The sequence below is a fragment of the Anomalospiza imberbis genome, chromosome 1 (genome assembly GCF_031753505.1).
Source record: "Anomalospiza imberbis isolate Cuckoo-Finch-1a 21T00152 chromosome 1, ASM3175350v1, whole genome shotgun sequence".
Classification (NCBI taxonomy): Eukaryota; Metazoa; Chordata; class Aves; order Passeriformes; family Viduidae; genus Anomalospiza; species Anomalospiza imberbis.
Genome location: NC_089681.1, coordinates 129,026,972 through 129,037,959, shown reverse-complemented (window position 1 = coordinate 129,037,959; position 10,988 = coordinate 129,026,972). Strand labels below are relative to the sequence as shown.

Below are 10,988 nucleotides of genomic sequence, written 5' to 3'. Positions count from 1 at the left end.
AGTTTCCGGGTCGGCGGCCTGAACTTGTGTTGCCGCCGCCGGTTGTTGACCGCGGGCGGAGAAAGAGGGAGCAAGCCGCGGCTGCGGGCCGGGCCAGGAGCAGGAGGCGCGGCTGGCGGGCGGGCAGGCGCCGAGGCGGAGCGGCCGCCCGGGCCCGCGGAGCGCCGCCGGCAGCAGCTGTCAGCGCCGCCGCCGAACAAAGGAGTAGCGAGCAGGCGGCAGCCGCAGCGCCGTGCCCGCGCCGGGGGCCCCGGCGAGCTGAGTGACAGCCCCGGCTGCTCGTGAGGCTCCCACTGGAGCGGGCACTCCAGAGGGCGCCGTAGCCAGAGTGGAGCGGGAGAGAGGAGCGGCCACTGGGCACATGGAAGCTCTGAGTGGCGGGCGTGGAGGCGCCGGGAAGGGCCAGGGAGAGCCCCTGTGAGGAGCCGGTGAGTGCCCGCGACGCTGGGCGAGGTTCGGGCGGGAGCTGCGGGAAGGCACGGCGAGCGGAGCCCAATCGCGGGTGAAGCCTGGAGGCTCCGCACATCGGGGCGTCGGCAGCGCCGCGCATCGCGGGGGGGCCGGGCCGGCAGGCGGCTCCGGGGGCGCCTCGGTGCCGTCGGCAGGCAAGGGGAGCGGGGAGGGGGAGCAGGGAGTAGCCGGAGTGCGGGGGTGAACAAGCGGCAGGTTACCGAGGTTAGTGCGCAGGGGGCTGTGGGGGAAGGGGATGGCGGGAGCCGCGGGCCGCCGGGCCGGGGGATAGGGGGGGAGAGAGGCCGCCTCCGGCCCGGGCTCTCGGCCGGCGGAGGGCGGGGGGCTCGCCTGGGAACTGGCCGGGTGAGAGGGAAAGGTGGGAGCCGCCCCGGGGCGGCCGGGACCGTCGTAAAGTTTGGAGCTGCCCGATGGCCTGGCTTCAGCCAGGTGCAGCCGCTGGGCTCATGCCCGCCTGGTTCGTAGCCGGGAAATCCTGCCTGGAAGGCAGAAGCGAAGAAGTGTGAGTGGTCAGAGTGGGAGCGTGTGTGCTGCGGGGCGAGCTGTGACAGAGTGACCTGGCTTCCTGGCTCGGTAACGCCGTCAGAGCAGCCCTTGAATGAATTTAAACGCTCGCGATCTCGGGGGTGTGGGTCTTTTTTTTTTTTTTTTTTTTTTAACCCAGTGGAAAAAATTTAGTCTTGATACAGTAGTAGTTTTATGTAAGTAGCAGTATCCCTCTTCCAGGCGTGTCTAAGCACATACTGGAAATTAGGCAACTTTTAAAAATTAACCTTGATAATTCATGACTAGTCAGTCTACCTCTTTTTTACTGTTCATATAGTATGCAGAGGATATACAGAGTCACGAAAACATTCTCGGCAGAGTAGAGAACTAATACTACAGCTTAAATTGTTTGCATGGATCCCTCCATTATGACTAACCGTCCTTAACTGCACCTTCTTTAAGTGCATTTCTGTGCTTACCAGTTCCAGAAATGGAGCTTTAGTTGTAGACATAACATCAATAATGTGCTGTAATTTAAGTACATTCACTAAAGAGAGAGACGGCTTTTGAGAGGATTTTGGCTGTAGAGGTTAGCAATGAGAAGAGACTACGTCTTCCTTACATGTATGGCTGTTTTATCCTTACTTTCATCTTTTCAATTTTCGATGTGAAGTGTGGTGGATTAATTTCTCTTTAATCTCTTTTGTGTACAGAGGAAAATTCCTCTTCTTCCTTGGGGGGGAAAACAGGCTTTAGTCATGAGGAAAGCAACAGTGTTTTTCAACTACTTAGAACATGTGACTTGTTTCATTAAGATTTCTACACAGAAGCAAAGTGGTAGAATTTATAGCAAGGGTTTTTTTTCTTTTTTTTTTTTGTGGATGTGGAAAGAGTAAATGGTTGTATTTACAAATCACAGAAGAGGCTTCTGAAAACTTTATTTCAGGCTTTTCTGTGATACTGTACTCTGTCAATTCCTTCTTCAATAAATTTTACTTCAGTCCTTAATCAAAAGAATAACATATTTTAATAACACAGTCTTTTATTCCTGAATTACAGTTTTGCTGTAAGTCTGCTAAAAAGCTAAACAATGTTGGTGGTGCTCTGTATTCATGTATATATGCATCAGCAGAGTATTATGAATGAAGATTAATTTCAAAAGAAGAATTACAGCAATGGCACTATAATAATAATATCAATAGCCAAAACCCAAAAGTTAGGCAAGTAAGTTTTATGCAGTCCCTTTTATTTTCACTTGTGCCATACACATCTAGCTAGGACTAGGTATGTATGTATGTATGTAAGTACATGATTAGGTTTATTGCACAAAACATGGAGTTTCCTGGACATAGTTACATACTGCATATGAGTTTACATGTAATCTCTTATGTGTTCCTATCTAGCGTACACACTTCAAAATATTAAAGAAAACTAAGCATGTAAATATGAAAAGGAATGCCTTCTAAAGCTGTCGTCTTTTATCCAACGGAACAACTATAAAAATGCTTTTAGAAAATGTCATTATGTTTTTGTTCACTATATAAAACCTTGTGAATGCTATGGTTGATTTATTCTGTCCTGAACAGTTTTATCACTCCTGGTCTGTGACATCTCTGCTGTGATTGCTTATCACTATGTTTCTTTTTGTTTCAGTAATAAGGCTTTGTTTATTAATCATTAACTAGTTTGGCTTGCAAGTTTTGTGATTCTTTTGATTTTTGTTTATTTGTGGTTAAGATCTTTTTTGTTTTGTGTATTGGAGGGATTTTTTGTTGGGGTTTTTTTGTGTTGGGGGGGGTATTCATTTGTTTTTGATGGGTTTTGTTTGTTGGATTTATTTTTGCTGTTCAGATGTTATGTAGTTACCGTTACCTGAGTAGTTCATTAACTTCTCCTTGGAATCTGATAACTAGAGGTTGCTGTCGGCAGTTGTCACTGTTGAAGTTTTGTCAGCTTTGCTAAGGTGACTCATGCCAGTAAGAAGGAAAATTGAGAAGTTGGAGGTTACTGATATGTGTGCTGAACGTTACGTTTCTAATCATATTACTGTGTTTGCATAATTGGTAGTGACACATAGCAAAGACAGATCTGTTTTACTTGAAGAGCAGCCCTGTGGAAATTCTGAAATGTTCAAAATGACATGAAAATTCTGCTTTCAACATCATTATCCTCAGGCAAGACTTCTACTGCTTTTGCTTCCTCATCCCAAAATACCAAGTAGTTTTCCATGGAGCATTTTAGAAATTACACTTATGTGTAAATTTTAGGGGGAAAGGTTATTTCATGCAAGATTATATTACATTTTACATTGAAAGTTCAAGCCAGAGATGTCTACCTAATGTTTAACAACTGCTGTTTTCTTCATAACTGCTAAATGTCTTCCAGAATTATTGGAAAGAGACACATTAGTCGTCGTTTGTGACAGTGGAAGGCCAAGTGCAAGTTCTCTACCTGGGTCAGGGCAACTCCTGGTATTGATACAGGCTAGGGGGTGAAGGGGTTGAGAGCAGCCCTGCCAAAGAGAACTTGAGAGTACTTTTGGATGAAGTACTCACAGGGACATAAGCTGGCAGTCTGCACTGGCAGCCCAGAAAGTCAGTTGTATCTTAGGCTGCATCAAAAGCAGCATGGCCAGCAGGATGAGGGAGAGGATCCTGCCCCTCTGCTCTGCCCTGGTGAGAGAGACCTCACCTGGGATGCTGCATCCAGCTCTGGGGCCCCTCAAACAGCAAAGACATGAGCCTGTTGGAGTGGGTCTGGGGGAGGGACACAAACATGGAGCAGCTCTCCTGTTGCTGTTGACCTAATTTCAGAGAGACAAGACACAATCTATTAAGGAGCGAAAAAAGCTAGAACTTTATTTTATATATCCCTTTATATAGAGTTTTACAAACCCTTCTGTTTCTATCTTTTACTGGTTGGTAAGCTGTTATCTCCTAGTAATTGGTTAGTCTTGGATAAGGTGTTTATGTGTAAGAAAGGGTTGTTTGTGAGATACTGTTTTCATTCTTAAAGCTGAGATGGTTTGGATTGTTGAAACAGGTGCCGGAAAAAAGTCCTAATCTGTAGAATTCTTTCGCAGGGAAACAAGTTGTTTTTTGCTGTTGCAGGCTTTTGTTTTCATGAAGAGCTGTTAGCTTTCCCACAGCTATGTCCAACTCAGATTTAGTTTGTGAGGCCTTATACAGGTGCTGTTTGCCACCACACTCTCCTGTGAAGAAAGGCTGAGAGAGCTGCTCACCTTGGAGAAGAGAAGGCTCCGAGGATATGCTGTTGCAACCTTTAGGTGTATAAAGGGAGCTCACAAGAAAGACTTTTTACTGGGACCTGTTTTGATAGGACAAGGAACAAGAGTTTTTAACTTTTTACATGAGGCAAATACTTCTTTTCACCTAAAGCTTATTTGTAGTACTACTAATATTCTTGAATTTTCTTTAAGGGGTTTTGTTAAAGAGAGAGATTTTCATTTGATGGTTTCCTTAGATTTGTATTTTAAACTAGGTAAATTCTGAACTCTTCCTGTTGGAAGATAATTGCAGATAAAATATGGGAGGAGCTGTTGTACAGTGTTGCAAAGAAAGTTACTATTGTAATTTTAATTATTTAATTCTGTACTGACAAGGAAGACAAGGGGACAAAATGAATCCTCTAAACGCAAGGTATATATTTGTGCATAAACTTATGCCTAGAAATCAATGTTTGCACACAACCTTCACTATAGTAACATTATTCTTTGACAATAACTCAGTGTAGCTTATATATTACAACTACATGTATACACACTGTATACATACTATACATTACACATATATACATACTAGTGACAGTTGAGGCACTATATTACTAATTCTGCGTAAAAATAGTTTTTATGTTCAGGCTTCTATGTTGGAAAAAATTCATTAAATTTCTTGGGGATTTTCCCTACTTAAAGGAGTTTCCCAGTGGCTTGTGATTACCATTTTGACACACCTGAAGAGCTTGAAGTAGACATGATATGGGAGACTCCCTATGCTCTCTCTGCCCAGCTGAGTGCAGTGACTTTAAGGGATAAAGGGAAATGGTGACAAGTCCCTGCCCAATGCAGTAGAGGTGTGGCTCTTCTGTGACTGCCTTACCTTCCCAAATGCCCTTACATAATACTTAGGAGCCTCTGTACATGAAACCAAACAGTAACAAGGATGATGGTTCATCTAGCTTGGTGCTGCCAAGGTTAAGTTGACCTGTACCCTGCATCAAATCTGCTCCCACAAAGCAAAAAGGATGGCTCATTGTCACAGGAGACTCCCTTCTGAAGTGAGCAGAAGGCTCAAAGAGAAGGACCCATTTCTCAGGGAAGTCTCTTGCTTCCCTAAGGCCTGGGTTAAAGATGTGGGGAGGAAGTTTTCTATCCTGGTATGGCACTCAGACTAATATCCATTATTGATTTTTTTTTTCAGGTAGTAAGCTGTGAAGTTGTAACAAGAAGTGTGAGGGCAATGAAGAGAAACTTCAGGGCCTTGGTTAAGGAATCAGGAGCACAAGTAGTGTGCTTCTCTATCCTTCCAGTTGCAGGCAATGATGATGATACCACCAGGCCTTCTGGCGACAGACAGTGTGCACCTATCTCACAGGGAGAAAAATATCTTTGCACAGGAGTTAGACAGGCTCATTAGAAAAGCTTAAACTAGACTTGAAGGGGGAAACTGATAAAACCAGGCTTACTGGAGATAAGCCTGGGGGCAGCACACCCATATTTGAGGGACAGTATGCTAGTGATGTCTTTTGATCTTCCATTTCAGTGAAATAGGGGATAAAGATCCATGTGGCAGCAAAGACTGGTGGTTATCCATGTGTTAGAAACCACAGAAGCATCTGAGATTGGTCATACAAGAATTAGGACTTCTTCCCCAAAAAAAGGTGGAGGTATAAATAGCCTGACTGAAGTGCTTCTGTTCCACTGCACGCAGCACAGGCCACAAACAGGAGGAGCTGGAAGCCATTGTGCAGCAGGAAAATTATGGTATAATTGTCATTACGGAAACTGGTCATTGTGTGATGACTCACAACTGGAGGGCTGCAGTGGATGGCTGTAAACTCTTCAAAAGGGATAGGCAAGGAAGGAGAAGCAGCCCTGTGTTTTAGGGAGTGCTGGGATTGTCTAGAACTTAATTATGGTGCCAATAGGGTTGTTTACGGGTGAGAATCGGGGGTAAGGCCAACAGTACAGATATCCTGGTTGGGAGTCTCTTACATCTAACCAGCTTGCAGAGGCAGACAAAATATTCTGTGAGCAGCTGTGAGAAGTTTTACTATCACTAGCCCTTGTTCTCCTAGGGAACTTCAACTCACCAGATGTCTCCTGGAAATACAATGCAGTGGAGGGGAAATAGTCTAGAGGAAATCGTTTCCAGAGTGTCTGGAAGAGAACGTCCTGACACAGTTGGCGAGTAAGCCAGCTAGGGAACGTGCCCTGCCTACTGTTCACCAGCAGAGAAGCACTTGTGGGTGATGCGATGATTGGAGGCGGTCTTGGGCACAGTGGTTGTGAAATTAGAGTTTTTAATTCTTGGAGAAGTAAGGAGGGAGTCAGCAGAGCTGTTACCTTGGACTTCTGGAGGGCGGACCAGCGTATTGAGGAGACTGGTTGAAAAACTTGTGGGAGGCATTCCTAAAAGGGAGAGAAGTCCAGGGAGGATAGACTTTTTTGAAGAAAGAAATCCTAGAAGTGCAGAAGCGGGCTGTCCCCATTTGCCTAAAGAAGAGCTGTTGGGGAAGAAGACCAGCCTGACTGAACAGAGTGTTTAGATCCTGTGGCCTCTGGAAGAAGGGGCCAGCAACTCAGGAGGACTACAACGATATCATGAGGTTATCCAGGGAGAAAATTAAGAGGGCCAATTAGAACTTAATCTGGCTACTGCTGTAAAAGTTGATAGAAAGTGTTTCTATTAATATACCAGTAACAAAAGGAAGGCCTAAGAGAATCCTCATCCTTTATTGGATGAGAGGGCAAACAAAGTGACAAAAGATAAGGAAGGAGGTTGAGGTACTTAATGCCTTCTTTTCCTCAATTTTTAATAGCATGACTAGCTATTCTCTGGGTACCCAGTGCCCTGAGCTGGAATAAAGAGGTGAGGAGCAGAATGAAGGCCCTGTAATCCAAAGGGAAAGGGTGAGAGATCTTCTATGCCACTGACACACTCGCAAGTCTATGAGGCTGGGTGGGATCCACCCAAGGGTACTGATGGCACTGGCAGAAGTGCTCACTGAACCACTTTCCATCATTTACCAGCAATCCTGGTTAATGGTGGAGGTCCCAGGTGACTAGAGGTTAGCAAATGTGACGCTCATGTACAAGAAGGGTTCGAAGGAGGATCTGGGGAACTACAGGCCTGTCAGTCTCAGACCTCAGGGCCAGGGAATGTAATGGATGAGATCGTCTTGAGAGCCATCACATGGCACATACAGGAGAGCCAGGGGATCAGGCCAAGCCAGGAGATCCTGTTAGACCAAGCTTATCTTCAAGGACAGAGTGACCTGCTTAGTGGATGAGGAAAAGGCTGCAGAAGTTGTCTCCCTAGATATCTGGTGTCTTTGACACCATTTCCCACAGCATTTTCCTGGAGAAGTGATTTCCACTGGCATACTCTTCTCTGGGCAAAAACAAAGTGTCTGGATGTCCAGGCTCACAGAGTGATGGTGAATGGAGTAACATCCAGTTGATGGCTGGTCACTAGTGTTCCCCAAGGCTCACTATTGTGGTCTGTCCTGTTGAATATCTTCACTGATGATCTGGAAGAGGGGATCCAGTGCACCCTCAGTCAGTTTGCAGGCAGTTCCAAGCTGTGTGGGAGTGTTGATCTGCTGGAGGGTAGGAAGGCTCTGCAGCAGGGTCTGGACAGGCTGGATCGATGGGCTGGCCAGTGGTACGGGGTTCAGCAAGGCCGAGTGCTGGATCCTGCCCTTGGGTCACAACAGCTCTATGGAGCACTACAGGCGTGGGATGAGTGGCTGGAAAGATGCCTGCCAGAAAAGAACCTGGGGCTTTGGTCGACATGATGTCAACTAGGGGTAGCCTGTGATATAACTTAGTGGGAAAGTGGTAAAAATTTTTGTGTCTAATTGTGAAAAGTTTTACGCAGTTTAATTTTGTGGTAATTGTCTTAATTAAAATAATAACTTTTGTAAAATGTCCTATAGGGATGTTGGTAATCTCTCATTTTCCCCCTCCCATCCCCACCTTCCTTGAGGAAAGATGTAGTTCTGGAGTTTCAAAGCTTTTTTGGGGAAAATACACTTCACATGTATAATGCTAATTATATATGTTCTCATGGCATATTTCTTGTCTGGTTTATATAGTCTCTGATCAATTGTGATTAAATGGACATAAGTTGGAAACTGATTCTCTGCTGCAAGTACTTCACCTGATGATCACTTTTCTTGTAGTTTAGCATAGAAAATAGATTTCTCTAGTTTATAATTCTGCTTTTTAAACAAGCCCTCCTTGTTCTTATAGCAGGTACTTTAAGAAATTGTAGGAACATTGTGTCCTGTTTGTGTCCTGGTTTTGACCGTGGTTGTAAATTACTACAAATGAAATAACTTAGAGGAGAAAATTCTATTTGATATATTTATTAGTTTGAGTCCACTTAAGATTTCTGCTTCAGCACTAAAGATTTCTTCTTTAGGGAAGTTCCATAGATGTTAGTTGGGATAAGCAATGCTCCGTTGCCCTTTTATTTCAAATGGATTTCTAAGAGGAATTTTTGATGACAAACTTATAAATGGTATATTTGGTACAAATGTTGTGGTACAAAAATGTTGTGTAGAAACTCAAAACTGACTGTATTAAAAAAACAGTAGTATATTTTTTTAGGATGCTCAGATGAACCACTGATGATAATTGACATATTTCCTGTTATAAACCAGCCTTTGGAGAAGTAGCTGAAAAACTATGAGAAAATGTCATGATACGTACTTGTCAATGCTTTTGCAAATAAAATATATTAAATACTGATACTATTAAAATTTATTGTGGACTTAATAATAAGAATTGTAGGACAGTTGTAGTTTATTAATGAACTCTTCTCTCTACTAAGGGTTTGAGTGTTACTGTACTGTTGTGATATGCAGTTGTGTGTTTTTCTTCGTATTTCTATTAGTTACTATGTGAGTAAGATGTGCAAGGCTGGATGCACACATCAGGACTAATTTTTGACAGTAAATGCTGTAAACCTGTAAATGCTGTTGTAATAGAATTTTCCCCATAAGTATTTTTTTCTCATCAAGAAAAGAAAAGATTTCTTATTTCTTGCCTCTGTAAATTACTTGCAGAATTGTCATTTTTTTTAGCATTTCTTATTTTTTAATCCGGGTGGCTTTGTTGTGTTCTAGATCTCTAAGCAGCTGAGGGACAAGCAAATGTATTCATCTCTGGTTATCTCTACTATGTTGAAAGACTGCAGATAGTCATGTAGAAATGTTCTGGCAGAGTAGAGCCCAGAAAATTTCTTGTTAATCTCTTGAATGAAAAATAGTGAATTTCATCAATGTTGTGAAGAAACTGCAGAAATGTGTACCTACTAAACTATGAAGACCAAAGTTCCAGCTGTACTAATAATGCAGGTTATGCATTTTAAAATTCTAAGAACTTCATAGACTGATGGAATTACCTACATGTCGATACATTGCAGATTTTGATATTTTAAAGCTCAAATCTTGAGACCCAGCTGTATAGCAGACTTCATGATAGCGAAACACAATTCTTCAGCAATGATCTGGCACATTTATTCTGTAGAAATAGATCTACTGCAAGATTGTACTAGCAAATAATCTATGTCTATGAACCATTGTGAGTTAAATATTCTAAGACAAAGCATTTGTTGTTTCTGAAGGAATTCCTGTTACTTACATTCTCTGAAAGTTTGTATATGGAAGTACACAGCCTGCAGTACTGAGACATTACTAATAGCTCTGTAGCTTATTGCAGTATAAATATACAATGGCTGTTAATTTAGGCCCTTTTCCCAGACTTCTTGAGAGTCACTGACACAGATACTTTGTGTATTTAGTTCTCCATATTTAGAAGGATGTGTTGGAGAGAAATCTTTCATTGGAGCTATTTCAGTGAGTCACCAAGTGCAAACTGCCCATTAAAAAAATACTGAAGAGGTTTTATTTGGTGACTTACTTGTGTGTTGAAGTACAATTTCTTTGTAACATCCCATTTACCAACCTGTTAATTAGTTAAAATTAAACTACATGGAAGTCCTTTATCCTTTTCAGGACATGATAATTAGTATTCAGTAAAATTAAATAGTGCAGCTTTGCATTTATACTATTAATTAACTACCTGGATGAGGAGATAGAGTGCACCGTCAGCAAGCTTGTTGATGACACTGAGGTTGTGTGGGCTGGAGGGCAGGGCTGCTCCTCTGAGAGACCTTGACATGCTGGAGAAATGGGCTGACAAGAACCTCGTGGTTGCTGTTCAGCAGAATATGAACATAGGAACAGAATAACTCTACACAGTAGTATAGGCTGGGAACTGATGGCTAGAGAGCAGCATCGCAGCAGATGACGTCGCTTGGCTGGTGGAGACTGGGTTGAATGTGAGTCAGAAAGGTACCTTTGAGCAAGAATGAAGCCGGTCTCTGAGAGAAGTGAGTATTTCTGTCAGCTTGACATTTGTGTGATGGCATGAAAAACAATGTCTAGTTTTGTGCTTCTTGGTGTAGGAGAGGAGCTGACGTTCTGAAGCAGGCCTAGAGGAAGACTGCCAAGATAATTAGGGTACAGAAGCACATAATGTAAAAAGAGAAGCTGGAAGAGCTGGGTGTCCTCTGTTCAAAAGAGACTAGGGTGGTGCATCTTGTTTTCAGTTAATAGGAGGGTACAGAAAAGACAGAACCAGACTCTTCTTGGAGGAGCTGGGTGATAGGGCTAGAGACAACAGAAAAAGTTATAGCAAGGCATGTTTCAATTAGACATTAGGAAAAATTATCATTATTGAGGAAGTCAGATGTCGGGATAAATAGTCTGAAGAGGCTGTGGGA

The 10,988-nt window shown here is 43.2% G+C and overlaps 1 protein-coding gene across 4 annotated transcripts in view; it reads left to right on the top strand.

The window, feature by feature from the left end:
- The first annotated feature begins 19 nt into the window (after window positions 1–19).
- The window catches only part of ANKIB1 (ankyrin repeat and IBR domain containing 1), an 85,319-nt gene continuing 74,350 nt past the window's right edge, over window positions 20–10,988 (top strand). For 3 of the 4 annotated variants that reach the window (XM_068211244.1, XM_068211253.1, XM_068211227.1), the window contains exon 1: window positions 20–428. The gene's annotated coding sequence lies outside the window, so the exon portion shown is untranslated. Of the gene's footprint in view, window positions 429–525; window positions 676–10,988 lie in introns of those variants that run through there. The other variant, XM_068211234.1, reaches the window with a different exon arrangement.